The 13,322-nt window shown below is 34.2% G+C and overlaps 1 protein-coding gene and 1 long non-coding RNA gene across 3 annotated transcripts in view; one reads left to right on the plus strand and one right to left on the minus strand.

Moving 5' to 3' along the window:
• The window catches only part of LOC140663020 (uncharacterized), a 99,750-nt gene extending 87,656 nt beyond the window's left edge, over window positions 1-12,094 (minus strand). For both annotated transcript variants that reach the window (XR_012046204.1, XR_012046205.1), the window contains exon 1: window positions 11,396-12,094. This is a non-coding gene — a long non-coding RNA (uncharacterized lncRNA). The remainder of the gene's footprint in view (window positions 1-11,395) is intronic.
• The window catches only part of Phyhd1 (Phytanoyl-CoA dioxygenase domain containing 1), a 141,033-nt gene that overhangs the window by 49,859 nt on the left and 77,852 nt on the right, over window positions 1-13,322 (plus strand). The window lies entirely within an intron of this gene.

Consider the following 13,322-nt stretch of genomic DNA (forward strand, 5'->3'; position numbering starts at 1 on the left):
GTGAATACATGAATACACGAAAGTGGCTGACCGTATTGCACTATACATATAATATGGAAAATGCTGTTCGCTCATACGTGACTATCGTGGCGCGCGATATTCTAGAGAAAGAAAAAAACTCATAACCATAATCGTGGATGGGTAGACGTTTACGAGACATCGTCACACAAAACAAAGATTCAAAGAAGCATGCGAAATACAAGAATATCATTGGTCAGGGATTCAAATCGCAGCGAATGTAGTGAGAATTTCATGTGCTCGTTTAAACGCGATATAAAATTTCCTTGATATTGCGTTATTTTAAAAAGAAGGTATATATAGTTGAGGGTGGTTATACAATGTGGAAAAAAAAAGAATAGAAATTCCTTGATAATTTTTTTTTTAGAAAAAAATACTCGAAATAAAATTCTTCTTTTATATTATATCAAAGTAATTAAATTATATCTTTGCAAAACGATTTATATCAAATTTTGTTTAAGTTAAAATAAATTTTACAACAAATTAAATACTATAGTTTTCTAAAATAATCTTGATAGTTTTATATTGTATAATATAATAATGTTTAATTTTTATAAATATGCATTGGAATGTATTATATTTTTATAGAAACATTTTGATTTTAACGAAATTTGTTTGACGCAAAATGTGTCATAACTGATACGCATTTATTATCATTTGCACGACACAATTGTGAAGAAAAATTATATTTTCGTTCCGCCTTTTGCGATGTAATCTGATTAACGGTACCTACCCGGAGTAATTGTGCCGGTAATTAACGCCCTAAAGTGAGCACTTCCATTTGCCAAATCTCACTGTCAGCGATGGATCGTCGATAATAGAAAATGCAATAAATCACGCAAAAAAATTACGCGAGCCAGATTAATTTTATCGTCCGTCTGCAGTAGCCAATTTCCTGAGATATATATATATTATATAGCTTATATGTAACTTTTCTATTATAGCAACGCGCGTGAAATTGTTCAACTTTTTCTGAAATTTTTAATAGAGGAAAATAATTTGTTTTTTTTAGTGGAAATTTATTAAAATAAAAATAAGTAAACATTATTTTTTTGAAAAAAATAGTATTAATTAATACTGATCGTTTTACTAGTGCTGTAATTTTAGTTTTTAAACGTATAAAAAACTCAAAATTTTAAATATACTTTATTTTAATATCTTGTTAGCAATTACATTTATTTCAATTTGAAATATGTATTATATGGACCATATAAATATCCCCAATCAATTTTTAAAAAAACATTATCTTCTAAATTCGAGTGCTATACGTAAATTTATTTTAGTGCACAATTCTTATCAGACTGCCGTTAAGAAGTTATAAAAAAGGAACGCCTATATTAATGAGAATAAAATTGCGTTTGAAATGCTGGGACGCATTAAGTGTTCTTTATATCCACGGTGATTTATCGTCGAAAAATGTCGATACCAAGGACGAGTTTCTTTCCATCTCGCAGGACGGGAAGGAAAAGTTTGGTATTCGTACGAGACGCTTATGTACGTCTCCGTCTCTGTGTGACGGAATTTAATTCTCCAAAGTGCCGAGGCCTGTCGTGATCGATTGCGCGAGCTCGCGCCACTTCTAAACTATTCCTTACTTTTTCGACAGTCCTTTCGAAAAAAGAAGACGAGAAACAACCGTTTGACGGCCTGATGCATATGCGCGATACTCGCACATGTCGAGACCAATCGGGAATCGATTGACAGAACCAAACGTCTCGAACAGGCCGAATTGGCTTTAACCTTATACATATGTGCCCTCTATTATGTATGAAGGATCTCGTTTTTTAAGCCCTTTCGAGAGAAGCTGATATTATTTTATAACGCATGTATAATCACGTTTAAAGGTTTCTGATTGCATTAAAATGTTAATTAATGCGTAACGATGTATATAGATGTAATATCTCATTATTCTGATACATTAATGGAATTTCGATAATTTTACAATGAAATTTTTATGAAGATCAGAAATATGATATATCTGATATATCTGATCGATATCGAATTAGGTATATCAAATTATAGCATTATACACGTAAAAAAAAAGTAGCTGCCATAGCTAAAAACTGGGTGTGATAACTAAACTTTTATTATAAAATATGGATAGCTATTATCTTAGCCGTGATACTCATTTGATTTTGTTGAAAGAATTTAGCTATCTGATGCATAACAATTTAGCTACAATACATATTTGTGCGTGAAACGTGCGTAGCGCTGTCGCAGCAATTGTGCGTGGCATAACGAAACGATATGAATATCTTTGGCATATTTGACATGAGCCTAACAGATATGCACATTTTGCTACTTTTTTTACATATTAGCTTAAAAATTTATAGTAATCGCACCAAACACAGTTTCAAACCATGATTAGTTATGATGCTGAAATTTTTTTCCGTGTAGATGATTACGATTGTAAGGAATGAATTATACCAATAGCTCCCAAAAAGCAAATAGCTCTATTTTGATCGCTTGCGCGTGGATTCTTTAATAAACTCTTCTACTATATACAATTTTCTATTACATTGATTTTTATTTGATATAAATTTTTCGTTGAAGAATGCATCTACAAAATGTGTGTGGCAATTTTTACTTAAAAAAAATTATATATATGTATATATACTTAATAAAATTATATCTCAATGTATATTTGGTAAAACATGTGAAATTTATATACTCATGACGGTTGTATGTTAAGATATAACATAGATTGGCAGTCATACTGACCACATAGAACGATATACATACATATGAGGATTGGTGCGGTAGTAAACCGAATTATTGGAATCGGCAAGGGACCACTGTCGATTGGATTTCGGCAGCCGCATCGCTATATTTGCTTTTTATTTACGCCTCCGCTTCGTAATTGTTGCGGTATGATATTTCCCGATATCTATGTATGTATATATGTGTGTATGCGCGTTTTTTTTACATAGAACATTCTACTGAACAGTGCGTGAGAATGAATGCGTTGAGAAATCACCGCGTCGTTCTGTATATAATTTATATCACGACTTTACTATAATCATCATTATTTTTGTTTAAGAGAACCTCTCTCGATTCAAGTTGACTACAATAAGCGTAATCGAACATAAAACTGTGCTTCATTAACGTGGTAAATTCTCTATCTCTCTGTCTCTCTCTCTCTCTCTCTCTCTTTCTTTCTCTCCCTCCCTCTAATAAAGGATATTATACCTTAATAGCGTACGATCCTTTCTATTCCCGTTCACATCATTCTGTCTTAATTGGCCTATTTTTCAACGGTAAAGTCGAGCACCCTCGAGAAGAACCTCGACAGGAATTTCTGCGGAAAAGTGAAAATGAACGGCGGGAGAGGAAACTCTAAGAGAACGACGATGAATTTTGCATATAGTTGTGGTTTTGGAGTGGTTAACGATTCCCGAGAGTCGGCGATGCGAGCCATCGCGGTTCGAGTGACGAGATGAATCTACGTAATTGCTGGATCAGAATCGTGTGGTCGATCACGGCGTAATTAATATGCTTCGTATGACCGACGATTTAGTGACGCGCACGAACACGAACGTCAACATATGAGTGTTCAATAGCTCGCATAATTAAACTCCTAGAGGAAATTCGTGTTTAATTTTAGGCATTAACCATGCTTAACACATATGTCACGTATAGTGTATGCTACAATGCTTGTCATTTTGAAAATTGCAGTTTAAAATGAGCCACGCGGACTCTATCGGCAAGATAACGTTATATTCATTTTAAATTAATCCGGAACAATAATGCAGGTTCGTCGTTTACAGATAGAATTCTGAATTTTCATGCACTAAAAGTAATTAACAAATTTCTACATTATTTTACGATGCTTCCTTTGTTAATAGCATTATATATGTGGCGCGTGTATGTTTTAAATATATTTTTTTTAATTTGTTCTCAATATTGCAGTTTTTTTGTATATCAAATATAATTATTAAAATTAAATTATTTGCTGTTATTATACGTAGGAAAGAACATAAAGACAAAACAAGATAAACAGGTTTTAATTTATTGGCTTTGAAAGGATTTATAGAGACCAGTGCGTTTCAATAAATATGCATATATTTGTTCTCGTATATAAAGCGATAAATAGAGGATTTATACATCAAGAGGAATATCTTCCTCAATTTCCTTTCCTTTCGAGTGCTTATTCGCTAACTCGGCAACTCACGCTTTTAGCGCGGATGACCTGTACACAAATCGCGAAAATCGAATTTCGTGGGTTCTTCCATGTCGGGGTATCTCCGTCTGGCAACTACCACGGAGCGAATTTGCGAAAATCAGATTTCGCGGGTCGAATGCGATTCGACAGCACAGCTCGTTCGTCCATTCCGAAAGTTAGGTACAATGAATTCGCCGTGATTATCTCAACTGCTGACTTTGATAAATTGATCTTTTCCTACATTTCATGGAGATTACTAATTGTAAGTCAAAGTTAGCGCAGAATTAAAAATGTTGAAAGTGAACGATAAAATGGGATAAGTTATTTATTTATATGTACGATTGAAACATTAATCTTTTTTCATTGCAAGAAAATTCCGAGGTTTTTATCGTTACTCTTGGACAAAATATTTTATATAAAATTGTTCTAAAAGAATTTAAATAGGCTTGAATATTTATTATAAATAATAAGAATATAAGATGTAAAAAAAGAATTAAAAATTTACGAATATATTTTCTTTAATTAATATATTAAATCCTGGTTTTTTTGGCATCATAATACTGAACACATGAGTTATAGTTCGGGCTAATAAAATTAGTACTCTAAATAATAATTAATTAAAAAATAAAATTTGTACTCTACAATCATTTGAAAAATTCTAAAAAAATTTACACATCTTCTTCAAAGTAAGAGTTTATGTAATAAAGTTTAAGAAAAAATATTTTTAATATCATATTTTTAAATCAAACTCTAGAAAAGTACATGTTTTACATAAAAAATAATAATATAATGAAAAAAATAATTTTAATCAAAAAGGCTTTCAGGGATTTTTAGTTTAGATTTCAAGTTTACCGAAAAAAATATTAGGTACATATTCGCAGCTTTAAAAAAAAATAATTATTTGAATGCTCAAAGATAGCATATTTTCAGGTACGAAAAATTGCGTTTTTAAAAAAAAAATATTTTTTTAAATCTTTAAATCATATTTATTTTGTGCAAAAGTGAAAACGGAATGTAGTTAGAGAATATATATATGTATATTGTAAGAAAAAAATAGTTGTAAAAAAATAGCGTAGCAGATTCGTTTTTTCAAGGTTTTTATTGTATTTTTATAACTTATCTTTATAAAATACAGTTAAAATAGCGAAAAGAATATTTATAAAAAATTACTTATCGAAATCATCTATTTAATGCATATAAAGCGAATAGATGAATTACTTATATCCGTTCCAAATTTAGATTCGCCAACATTTGGCACCGTTTACATAGTTTCTGAACCGTTTACATTGTTCCTTCAGATAAAACTCCTCTTTGAGACAAACTTTTTTGAGAAGATTCCCAATCTCGAAATTCTATTATTAAAAATGGTCTGGACACAAGTAATCTAGGTGTTCAATTTGAGGGTTAAGAAAGAGTAATCTCACACATTGTGCAGTAAATTGCATTTTTGGACAAAACTTTAAAATAACTTTTATTTCTTTGACGCGAAAAAACAAATACGCTAAGGATATACATTTTTCGCTTGCGAAGCTCGCGGAAGAACAACACGGAAGTAAGGATATTCGGTATAGTTGTACGAACCCTTTTGTCGTAAACGCGGATGCAATTTAACGACTCGCATGAGTCCGTCGCCTGACGGGATTGTGCAATGAGTACTGCGTATAAAACATCCGCGGACAAAAAGTATTCGCGTCAGCCGGTCATATATAAGCACTTACACAATGACCTCCAAGAGTGCAGTCGTTATTTAACGTGTCACGCGTATTTTATGAAACCGCGTCGCACAGCTTGCGCAACAAATAATATCCGTAGAAATATGATAACGCGGGAGAGAGAACTGCATCTTTTTAAACTTTCACGCTATACACATTGTGTGCGAAATGTTAGAAAGGACACGGTTAGGTTCGTCTCTTTTAAAGAGATACGCGCGATTTCCCTTGAAATTATGATTATAAGGAATCTACCTCTACACGATATTGAGAGGTTTCCTAATTTGCATTACAAATTTTGTGTAACTTATGAATTATAATTATATTGAAATGATACCATCAAAATATTTTCTCTCGCAGAATATCTCTCTGAGTTCTCACTAAATCAATATGTATATTCAAAAAGAAATTTTTGCGAACACTCCACGACGTAGAATAATACATCTGATATGTATAATATATAATAATACATACATATTATATATATATATATATATATATATATATATATACATATACATGTTTAATATATGTGTTGTATGTATGATACATACACTGAACTTGCAAGAAAGACCGATTACATCTCAAATTAACAATTTTTAGCATAAGCACGAGATATATTCGTATGATATTTGAAGAAGAAATCCTTCATTTTCTCTCATAATTAACTATAATCTGTACACTATCGTCTTATTACGGACGTTTATCGGATCAGCCCTTCGTGCTTCGCGGTGACTTTCCGGATAAAAAAATTACCAATATACGAATATATAAATTACACAAAAACAGAAGTCACGAAACTTTGCTCTTATCGCAATCTCTGTGCCCTGTCATGCGCACGAAATCTTGAAGTAACGTAAAAAGTGGGCCAACAATATATATTAAATACTGTCAGAAGATCGTCGTACAGTCTGTCGGCTGTGGATTTTGAGGAATAAATTTCCGTGAGACGCTTCTCAAGAAGTATTGTGCGGATGAAGTTTGTACTTGGCGGAGTTCTTATTCGAGAATAAAATGGCTTTGTGAAGTCACTCGCGCATTGCGTCCAATTTTCGAGGAATAATTTTAAGCTCTTGATTCATATTTTTGTTATGCATCTTTAAAGCAGATGGAGCACGATATTTTGCGCGTAAATATTTTCGTTAATATTTATATCATAAATGTTTTCACACGAGACAAAATTAATGATATCGTGCTTGTTTTTGAAGGGATATAAAATTTAAAGTTGTTTAAAACTGTTGAAAAAGGTTACACTTTGATACAAAATATCAAATCGACTATTCAATTTTTGCCCCATCGATGTTTTTCCCGTATTAGACATCAAACTTGTCTTTTCATTAGAGTATAAAGTCCTTGTAAAATCTGTGTCTTTACATTATGCCGTATGTTGAGTGAAACTTACGCGGATAACTTTTGAAAGGAAACAACGATAAAAGCAAAGTTACCATGGGTTAAAATAACACGGGTTAAAATATCGCGTAATTAATCGGAATTATTATAACAAGGAAAACAACATTTGCGCAGATTGGATTCAAGGTTTCAAACAATTAGTGTTTCCTTCAACCACCTTAAATTACTCATTCATATTTGACTAAATATATATTCCAACGTACGATAACACTAATTAGAGATATGCATAACTTTAAGAACTTTATTTCTCTCTTAGTTCTATTTTATGGTTGTACAGGAGAACGTTTTAATGTGAGAATGCATTTCTTGTTAGATACAAAAGTCGATTTAAATCAAAGAGAAAAATCATATTTCGAACACACATCTTTATAATATAATATAATACTACAATATAATATTATACTATAATAATGTTTAATTTAACTTTTGTTATATACCCACAAATTTGTATGTAGTTTCTTATACTAATACCACTTTATTGATGGAAACTTTTTATCATAACTGTGCACTTCATCGGGTTAAAAGAAAGTCACTATATAATACATATTAAGATGTGGTTGCTTCCGGCTGAAATTACGTCGGGGATTCGTGCCCTTTAGAGGAAGTTCGATGAAGCGCGAAGTTACATCCGCAGCTAGTTTTGCAGGGTAGATCAAGAGGGTACGATAACAACCCTTTGCCCAACAAGCCAGGCAGCAAGGAAATGTGCACGAGAGACTTTTAAACGAGGAATTTAACCATTTTGTGGTGAACTAACCAAATTTGCGCGACTGAAGCAAAGTGGGTAGCAACTGCTCGCAGACAATTGTATTTAATGTTCTAACTTCAGTTTTACGACATTAGGAACTTTTCGTTATACCGTATATCGAATATAATAATAGCCAAAGTGCCATATTTATAGTGAAATAATTGATATAAATATTTTATTTTATTATTAAAGATTTATATATGATTCATTTGGAAATTAAGTCAGCTGTATATCATTAGAAATTTTATACGAAATGAAAGATATAAATAGCTATTTTTAACGAACCAAAACGTTCTATTTATTTGTATTAATGTTAAAAGGGGAAAATTACGTTATTTGCGTTTTGCATTACGAAAATATAGGAAAATATAGGAAATTAAACGAACTCATAAATATTGAAATTATAGAGTGACATATTTTTATAAATATAGGCCATTATATACATATATACCTACTAATCTATAATTTACATTATTTTTCTTTATTAATAATATATATAATTTTTGCATAAAGAATAGACTGTTGATAAAAAACTCAACCTTAGAATTTTCCAATACAACATTAAAAATTCAAATTTGCTTTGCAATATGTATATTCTAAAAATATTTTTAAAATCTCATCTTGCTATAATAATATCGAGGTTAGGTATACGAAGGATATTTTCAATGAAGCATCCCTGTAATATTACGGAGCAAAATCGCTCGTTGTAATGGCTTGCTCGCGTTAAAAATTACCTCCTGTCGCGCATTTAGCGGTGACTTTCATCAAGTGAAATTGTGCCTGACGATTTTCGTCGAGGGTGGAAGAGCCCGTTGAGGCGTGAAGTCGCATCCCCAGCTACTTTGTCAGGCAGATCGAAAGGGTGTGATAGCGAGCCCTTAGCGAAGAACGCTTTCCGCAGAATCAACCATAAAACGTTAACGCGTTACAATTAATCGCAGACTTGCACGTCTTTTCATAACTAAGGAAAAATTGCAAAAAATTAGTATACGAAAAAGAATGATTAGAGAAATTTAAATCACATGAAAGATGCAAAGAGATAAGCTTAAAGAGCGTAAATTACACGGAGGACATAAAAATATATAGGATGTTTTATTTTTATCGAATTTAACGGATAGATTCTTTTTAAAAGAGTTTTCGAGCGAATTATCGATTAAATTTAAAGTCAAGTTGGATAAAAAAAGTGCGGAGTACCTTGTGCATGAAAAATGCGACTATAAAACGCGTTCATGCGGATGGACGGCTGACAACGATTCTACAAATTTTGAGATGAGAGTGTTCGTCTGCGATATTACGTCAAGGTGCGAATTATTACGCGGTACGGAGCGATCGAAATTACATCGTAAATCGTGGTCCTCGAGATTCGATGGCGCGAGAAAGTGCTTCCGCGAGCGTTTCGCCGCACGGAGATGGACGGGATGACGACAAAGAGGCAACGAAGATGTTCTCCCCGCGAAACGATCGATGAGAGGGCGGATGAGGGTGGCCCTATCTCGCGGAGAACGGATTCTTCGAGCTACGAGAATCGAATTAAGGCTTTCGGCCGAGTGACTTGTACAACCTTGTAACGATCTCAAATTTCGCCCAACTACCAATGAATTCGCCCCTTACCAAGTCTCTGTCGCAAATTATTAATCGGACGTTGAGTTATTATATTGTAAGATATCTTACAATTAGATGTTTAGCACAAAAGCTTGACTTTGCTTTGTTATTATAATTATATACAACGTATCTATTATGTAGAAAGATTTATTACTAATTTCATGTAGATAACAAATGAGTCTCAATTAACTCTCACAAACATGTAATAATCTTATTAAATACATTTATTTTCGTTTCTCTTCCAAAAAATGAAAAATATAGAAAATATTTTTACGAATTATGTCATTTATATCAAACATCAAAGATGTTTTGAAAAAATTTTAGTGACAAAATAGAATTTAAAAATAGATGAAACATATAAAACTATAATAATTATTATACTCTTTTATATTTTCTATGCAAATAACCTTTTTTGAGTTTATATTGCTTTGTACAGAAATACACGTTAAATTTATGATGTGTTTAGTATTATAAGGCTATTTCTCTCTCTCTCTCTCTCTCTCTCTCTCTCTCTCTCTCTCAGATTTGCATCGCCTATTTCGTATTGTTATTATTTCCAACTTTATCAAATATGCATTATTTTGTCGTAAATTTTACGCGTAATCTCTACATAAATAAATAAAAGAAAAAAATTGGACACAAAGTAGGACAAACGCGAATTAACGCTCCGTGATCATATGATATCATTAATTAGCCCAAAGTTTCTATAAATCCTCGAAATCTTGGTTGCGCTAGTTGCGAGTTGCGGTGCATTAAAAGTTACGTAATACGGATATATAGTGCGCTGTGTGTCGTAAAGACTGCTGGAATTACGTTTGAACCTCGGCTCGGTGAGACGTAAAGTTACACCCGTCCGAGCACTTGCAATTGTCGGATAGAAAGCTTTGATCCCGAATAAAGTGCCGCTGGGGGTAGGATAGAGGAAGTCGCGGAGATAAGAGAAAAGACACGGCTTCTTTCTCTAAAGTAGGAAGTCGATACGAGCCGTCTCGACGCCGACGGCGGGCGTCGCAATTGTAGAGTCGACCAGATTCTTCTCTGTGTGTTGACTGTCGCCACCGTTATTTGCCGAGGTATTTGACGAACGACGAATGATGGAACGATTTGAGTCGCGATCCACGGAAACTGCGTGAACTTACGCAGTTGAATCGATAGCGTAGGATGGGACAGAACGTGTCTTTGATACTTTTAAATGCGAAATTTCGAATCGGAATTCAGTAGAATTTCTACCGAATTCCGATTCGCAATTCCTGCAGGTATATACGGCATTCCTGATGCAATATCGCGCGTTTAAAAATGCATTAGAGAACAGTCTGTTTTCAAAAAGTTAATTTACAATTGCGACGACTGATTTCGTATCGATTCATTCATTTTTCTATATCGTTGTATAAAACAAAGAAATGAAGGAAAATAATTTTACATTCTATTTTAAGTTTACATTTGTTCTAATTAAAATGTCATTCGAGATTTTTCTCTCTTATTCTTTCTCAGAATTAACGGTAGTATTAATCACGTTGACAGAAGTCGAGATACGTTGTATCACGTTTCCGAGAACTTGCAACGTAAAGAAAAAAAAAAAAATAAATAAATAAAATTCCGTCAAAACAAACGTTTAATTCTGCCGTGCAATGGAATCTTTGATTCAAGGTTGGTTGACGGGAGTGTCGAGAATGTTTAACCGCAGCAACCGAGACCGTGGCTAATGAAAGCGACGTTTGATCATCGACCACGAAGTAATCGACTTACCGTGACTGACTCTGCCTCTCCCTACGGCTCCTCCTTCCACGACGTTCCTGTGTATTGAGGCTCCTGCGCCTCCCCTATTTCTCCGATCTCGTGTTAATTAACGAAACACTCGCCGCACGATGACTACTCTCCGAGATCAACGTACTCCAATTTATATTTCGACAGCCTCGACGTGCGATCGACAGGAACCTTTACGCTCCGATGCGCTTCCCCGTAATCGAATTTCGTACACCTCGTAACCGAACGAAAGAAAACACGATCACGACTTTTCGAGGGTTGTTTTTTTTTTTTTTTTTTTTTTTACTTAGTCTTTCAATAAATCCGTTAACAAATCGTAAAATAAGAAAGATAAACTGAGTCTTAACTGACAAGACCAATTAAAATTTTCTTTTTCCCGCGTAAAAGAAGTCGCATTACACGTGATCTTCTTACTGCAGATATATGTAAAATTGTCCTTTGTATTTTTTCTTTCGTAAAGTTTCCGTCGATATCTTCTCGTCGATTTTGGTAAAACAATTTAAACGGAAATACGCGATTAAGATTTTTCGCGGTTTGTCACGACTCTTTTCCCTGCGGAGTCTTTATCTCGGCATCTCGAACTCGCGCATGACTTCCGCAAATTCACGGCTCTCTCTTCGAGTCTAGTCCAAGAATCGTGACTGGTTACTTCATTCCCCGGCGAAGCACGAGGGTCGAAGTCCCGCGTCAGACTGCAGGGTGTCACCCTTGTTCGTACCCTCGAACCTCTGCGATTTCCACCCTACCGCCGTCATTTCGCGAGCTGTACGCATGCCCGCGGGAAATCCACCCTCGTCGTATCTCTCGGCGTTGCCTTCGCGTATATATATATATATATATATAGATAGATACACACACACACACATTATATATATATATATATATATAGTATAAGTATGTGTATATATATATATATGTGTGTGTGTGTATGTGTGTGTGTATGTATATGTGTATGCCTATATATACATGCCTCCACTCGAAAATTGTGGAAGTGTGCACGATTGTGGGGGTGGGTGGGTGGTTGGATATGTGCGTGTATATCCACACGTGAAGGCGATTGACGATGAGCGTTTATATGTGCATGGATACGTGCGCGTGTGCGCCGGTGAGGGTGCGGATGCGCTTGGGAGGTAAACACGCGTGCGATAAATCGCCGCTCGAGGATGCGTGCGCGCCGCCGCCGTCGTCGACGGCGACGACGACGCCGACGGCAGAAATAAAAATCGAGTGGACCAAGGAGGGTTTATGGGTTTATCGCGAATACTTTTGAATGGGAGGGAGCGAATGTAACTTTGATGATGCTGCGTCGCAGACGTGGCAGACACGGAGTTGCAATTTGCGCTAAATTACAACGTCGGCCGTTGTGTTTTCTCATTATTTATGAAATGATCTTTGCCCAATCATAAATACTTATCGTCTTTGACGGAGGTAATCGCGTGGAAACTTCACGCCTCGTGTATCTAGAACTCTGGACTTTAATTTATTGAGCAAAGTTGGCGCAAGTTCACGTAAGCTAAACGCTAAGCTTATTTACTTAATGATTAAGTTGAGTTGACTTGACACGTTACTTCTGACGGCAGACGTTGACGGCAAGCTTCACCTTTATAACCTTTAGAGTCATCTACTTCATAATTATTTATGCTATCTAGATTCATAGCCTAAATTAGTTTCTTCTTAAATAAACTGCGGTATCTATTTTCCTTGAATTAGTGTCTTCATATGCATAGTATAATAACTTTATAATTGTAGAAGTTAATGGGAAGTTAATTATGATGCTTTTAATCAGAATCAATGTTGTTTAAACATTTCTTTTTTCTTTTTTAATATATACATTTATTTCTTTTAACACACATATATGATACATAAAACATATAATATAATTGGAATTTCACATGTTAAGTACTTTTTT

Source organism: Anoplolepis gracilipes, chromosome 2, assembly GCF_047496725.1.
Source record: "Anoplolepis gracilipes chromosome 2, ASM4749672v1, whole genome shotgun sequence".
Classification (NCBI taxonomy): domain Eukaryota; kingdom Metazoa; phylum Arthropoda; class Insecta; order Hymenoptera; family Formicidae; genus Anoplolepis; species Anoplolepis gracilipes.